The 5,763-nt window shown below is 34.4% G+C and overlaps 1 protein-coding gene across 2 annotated transcripts in view; it reads right to left on the reverse strand.

Annotated features, from left to right (window-relative positions):
- The window catches only part of LOC107042214 (probable tRNA (uracil-O(2)-)-methyltransferase), a 40,799-nt gene that overhangs the window by 21,347 nt on the left and 13,689 nt on the right, over window positions 1–5,763 (reverse strand). The window contains exons 1-2 of one of the 2 annotated variants that reach the window (XM_029126430.1): window positions 4,019–4,197; window positions 3,865–3,954 (exon numbers count right to left, since the gene is read on the reverse strand). The gene's annotated coding sequence lies outside the window, so the exon portion shown is untranslated. Of the gene's footprint in view, window positions 1–3,864; window positions 3,955–4,018; window positions 4,198–5,763 lie in introns of those variants that run through there. The other variant, XM_029126429.1, reaches the window with a different exon arrangement.

The following is a 5,763-nucleotide window of genomic DNA, read 5'->3' on the forward strand; positions in this document are numbered from 1 at the left end:
CCCCCAGGCCCTCCCCCCACCTCCGACAAATCGAATTCCCTAATGGCAAGAGCTCTGGTTCGTTACCAACATTGTGTTAAGCCGCGAAATCCATGATGCAACGAACCGTGAATATTCGAATTTACATTTTACTCCCCTGCGTCTACCGGAAAGAGTTATCTTCGTTTTCTCGGACGGGAGGGGGTGGAATTCCGGTGAGTTTTTTCGGAGGAAAACGGAGGGACAGAGCAGGGAAAGGTGGAGGACCCTTCAACAGGTGTCGAAGGGTCTCTAATGGGACTGGGGTAAGGAGCCTAGGGCGTCTAAACCACTGGGACACGGGGTATTGCACGTCTCGTGCTCCACTAACCCCCAGTGTCGAGAGGCTCTCGCTCGATTGCGGGGAGGGATTGCGATGGCTGGAAACAGGTGACATTTCAGGGGGTTGACTGGCCTTTTTGGGGAGGGGGATACTGAGTTCTTAGAGACAGGGGATTGTGAATTTTTAGGCAGCAGCAGAACGTGAATTTTTGGCGGAAATTTCCGGGGTATTTCGTGGCAATTTTTGTCGATTTAATTGTCTGACATTTCAAGGAATTTCGCCATTGAAAATTCAGGGTTTCGGGGAGAAATCAAGGGGAACTGTAAATTTCAGTTCCATTTCTCCTTGAATTTTCAGGCCGGTGACAGTGAATGTGATTTAGGGGGAAAATCATGAAATTTCAGATTTCACTGAAAATTCACTGTAATTTCATGAATTTGAATGATTTCTATGAATTTGTATGGAATAATTTGAATGAAATTTATGGTTTTAAGTGGAACTAAATTCGATTCAAGAGAAAAAATAATGAAATTTCACATTTTTAAGTAGCGAAACACGAATTTTCACTACGAAATTACGCTGAATTTTTAATTAACGTAATTAATTAGAAATTAAAAATTTAATTGCCTCAAGTTTCCATTGATTTTTAAATGAAATTTTAAATTTTCAATTAAGAAATTCCTTGAAATTTCAGGAGAACTATAATTTGATGAAACTCTCTAAGAATTGTACTGGGAATTTCAGTCTAAATTTTTTCACAGTGTGGAGAGCTGACTTGTGCACCCAGAGAAATGGTTTATTTGAATAAAATAAAATTTGTTTGAATCAAATCATTTTTATTCAAATAAATAAACTGGATAAATTGGAAAACTCAAAATAAAGAGATTTATTTGGCTCAAATGTGTCATTCCTCTGGTTTTCCACTCGTTCTGCCCATATTTGCAGGATAATTATTATTAAATTCCCAGACCCTTCAATGAATTCCAGAATTCCCTGGACTTTCACTGTCATGCAATTAAATAAAAAATATTTAATTTTGTAATCAACGAAGCAGCACCCAGCAATCACAATTACCCGAGAAGAACAAATGTAAAATTTTCATAGAAATCCACTTCGTCGTTTCTCGTTAAAAACACTCAAAAAACTAATTAAAAACTACGGGAGCTCTTTTCCATCGATCTGTTTTTCAATTCAATTCACTGTGTATTCAGAGCAAATAAATTCGGGGAAATATTTTTCAATTCAGTGTTTTCAATCAGCCCGACACATGTAATTAATTAAATGTCGAATATAAAAAAAATTACAAAAAAATCAATTACGTGTCATTAAAAAAACAAAAAATTGAAGAAAAAATTGATGAAACAAATTTGAAAAAAGCTTTCTGAATGAGAATCTCACGCCAATCAAAGTATTAAAGCCAATTTCCACTTGGATTTAGGGGTGAAGGGAGAGAACAAACGGGAGAGGAGGGGCGGAGGGCTCTGAGGAAATTGTAAGGAATCTGTAAAATGAAGAGAATTAAATTTTAAAAAATTGAACAATTTTTTTAACTGCAAACATGATGATCAAAATATTGAACTTCATTCACTGTTGACTATTCAGATGAAATAAACTCAGAAAATATTTTTCAATTCAGTGTTTTCAATGAGCCCGCCACATGTAATTAATTAAACGAATTACGTGTCATAAAAAAAATTGGAGAAAAAATTGCTGAAATAAATTTGAAAAAAGCTCTCTGAATGAGAATCTCATGCCAATCAAAGTATTAAAGACAATTCCCACTTGGATTTAGGGGTGCAAGGGGGAGGCCCCTGAGGAGACGGTGTCGAGGGCGGTTTTGAGATTGTAAGGAGTCTGTAAAAACGACAAGGGAGGAGGGTGAATTCCCTCCTCGTATCTTTGTCAGATGAAAGGGTGGAAATAAGAGGGGCCGAGGGAGGTGAGGGGTAATGGTTGGTCGCGTGCTGGTCGCGTGCCATGGGCGGGGACATGAATTTTCCCTCTACCCTATAAAATCCTCTCCCCTCCTGTGCCACCACCCAAAAAGCCCTCTTGACGGTCGACGTGTCTCTGGCGCGTCGATCTCCCCCCCCCCCCTGCAGCCCTTGTCGGTTATTGATTCCCGCGGGTGGGCCACCCCACGTGGTAAGGAGGGAGGATGTCTTGGACCAACAAACCTTGTGATTTCATTTTCTGTTTGTGTTTTTGAATTCGGTCGAAGGATAATACTGAGGATTCGATGAGTCGAGTTGTTTGTTCACCGGAGAAATGATGTACTTTTGAATTAAGTAAACCTCTTCATTTCGATTTTTTTTATTTAGTTCAATGAAAATATTTTACTTATGGGAAATGAAGAATTCATTCATTTCAAATGAAGGATTATTACGCGTTAATGAATTTGATTATTCTATTTCTAACTGACTAGTGTCTTTAATTGAATTGCATCAACAGTTATTTATGTTTAAAAATGCGAATAAAAACTAAGTAGACGCATTTGAATTGCATAAAACTCCATTTTGTATTAATTTCAATGAAATGTTTTAATCATATGAAATAAATAATTCATTAATTTCACATAAATCCTCTATTTTTACGGAGTGAACAGTAATTTAGGTTTAAAAAACCCTTTATATGACGTGAGTAAAAATCAAGTTTAGGTTGTTCATTCCCGCGGATTATTAAACGTTAATAAATTTGATTATTCTATTTCCAACTGACTAGTGTCTTTAATTGAATTGCATCAACAGTTATGTATGTTTAAAAATGCGAATAAAATTAAATAGACGCATTTGAATTACATAAAACTCCATTTTGTATTAATTTCAATGAAACGTTTTAATCATATGAAATAAATAATTCATTAATTTCAAATCAAAATCCTCTATTTTCATTAAATGAACAATAATTTACGTTTAAAAAAACCATTTATATGACGTGCGAAAAAAACTTTGTAAAAATCAAGTTCAGGTTATTCATTCCCGCGGATTATTAAACATTAATAAATTTGATTATTCTATTTCCAACTGACTAGTGTCTTAATCAACAGTTATTTATGTTTAAAAACGCGAATAAAAATTAAGTAGATGCATTTGAATTGAATAAAACTCCATTTTGTATTAATTTCAATGAAACGTTTCAATTATATGAAATAAATAAATCATTAATTCCAATATACGCAGTCATTTAATTCATTTAATTTCTGGACTTGAAATCTCAGGATTATATTCTATCTAGAACGGAATTTCATAATTGTTATTACGTTGAATTTTTCAATTTCCCTCGCGATTTTTCTTGTGATTACAATCGAGGAAATTGAAAAACTTTTGTTAATAGAATTTCTCTTCCGGATTGGGGGCGGTGGGACGCAATGTGAGCTGAGAATGCTGAGAAGTTCAGTGATTACAGGAATTGATAAAATATAAATGGTCCACAGTGGAAGGGAAAAAAATCCCATCAAAGTGGAGAGTATCAGAGTATACATTTTTTAATACTCTTTTCAAGAGACTCAAGCAATCAGGATAATGTTCGAGAAGAAAGGAATTCCACTGGAGAAGATGACTCACCATTTTTTTCCATCATCAAAGTGTCCGAATCCCCCTGCACCTCAAAGACCTCTCGGAGAATCTTCGGGGGTTGAAGGCGAGTCCACGAAACTGCAACAAAAAAAAGCCATAAAAACCAAATTAATTTTCTCAAAATAGAACTAATTTTGCGAACGTCAATATCAACAGATAAAATTGATATCCCATGAATTCAAAAATCCACTGGGCTTCCTCTTCCTTCTTCAATGCACGGGACGTTCGATTGGGATGAGATTGACATGGGAAAACGAAGAAAACTACTAGGGAGAGATTGAGAGAGAAAAAGACATTGAAATGGAGAAAAAAATGGATGAAAGCGTGTGTCAGGGGCGGAGCGAAATGAAATGGAATCGCAAAAGGGGGTAAGCGTTATGAACAAGAGGGGGGTAAAAAGGCGTTTGAGGGGGCTGAGGAGAGGAGAATTGCGCGCGTCGAATGGCGGGGAGGATTGAAATGCCAGATGGAGGAATATCGTCTTCAACTTTATGACTCTTAGAGTCGTATTACTTGGTTTTTAGGGAAATGAGAAAAATAATTGGAGGAATTTAAGTCGTGAAAGCTTTTGGGTGAGATAATTAGACTATTGGATAAAGTATTGTTTAATTTTTTTTATATGTTATATTATTTATATTATTAGTTTATACTATTCTATTCTATTTTATTTTATTTCCATTTCCGTCTTCACAATTAGATTAATTCAATTTTATCCATTCTTATTCTTGTTATATTTTTTTTTTTCCTCAATTCACATGTTACAACATTGAATGAAGAGGAATTATTCTTAAAGATCAATAGCTCATAACAATCAATAATTCAAAACAAATCCACAAACCAAAAGTCATTCGAAACCTCATTCGGGTAATTTAAAACTTTATGTATTCCTGAAAATTTTTTTAATCTATTTTTTTCGAATAATGCAGGAATAGCCATAAATTCTATTTTTATCGCTGTCTTTCCATAGAATAAATAGAATAAATGACAAAAATTAAGAAATGGAAACGAAAAATTTTATGCGATTCTTATTCTTCTTCTTCTTCTTCTTCTTCTTCTTCTTCTTCTTCTTATTATTATAATTATTATAAGGAATCCAAAGAGTACCAAAAGCTCGATTTTATTGATCTTTTCCGCAGGCTATTTCATTACCAAAAAAATGATAAAAGTCGCGGACTATTAGAGTGACATTTTTCATACATTAAAGATCGATTATATGTGTCTAAAGACGAATAATTAGTGAAAAAAAATGAATTGTTTATTGTTCGTTTGTCCTGCAGACGCTGAAAAATTTTCAAATAGTCCATTTATTGTATACATTTTTTCAAAAATTTAGAAAAAATGTGTACAATAATAATTATGAGCTAGTTTTTTGAAATTCGACTTTTACACAGCTAATTTCATTTTTGTTTCAGATAAAAAATTGCACCATTCCTGTAAAATAGCCAGAAAAAGGTTTCTGAAAAAATCGAGAATATTTTTTAAATACTTTAAGGATCAATTTTAGTAAAAAATTGAATAACATTGCGTATCAAAATTGTGATATCACCAAAAATACAGAGTAGAATACGAAAATGAAAATAAAAATGTTGAAAAGGCAGTTAAAACAATAATAAATTGCATTTTTTATAAATTGCTTAAATTCAAGACTGCGGTGAGGGAGAAGTACTTTGAGTTTGGCTCTTGTTTTCCAGCTTAAACTCACTCGCGAATTACCATTTCAAATTTTATTACACTGAATGTACCCCCCCTGGGTCAGCAGGTGGGGGTAACATTCAAGTTTCTATATTATTGCATAGCGTCATTTTCCCGGATCCGGAATGGCTAGAATTTAGTGCTCTGTTTTGATTTACGAGTACGCTACACCTGCAACATCGTCTCCAACCCCCG

Source organism: Diachasma alloeum, unplaced genomic scaffold, assembly GCF_001412515.2.
Source record: "Diachasma alloeum isolate Michigan unplaced genomic scaffold, Dall2.0 Dall_scaffold_00179, whole genome shotgun sequence".
NCBI lineage: Eukaryota > Metazoa > Arthropoda > Insecta > Hymenoptera > Braconidae > Diachasma > Diachasma alloeum.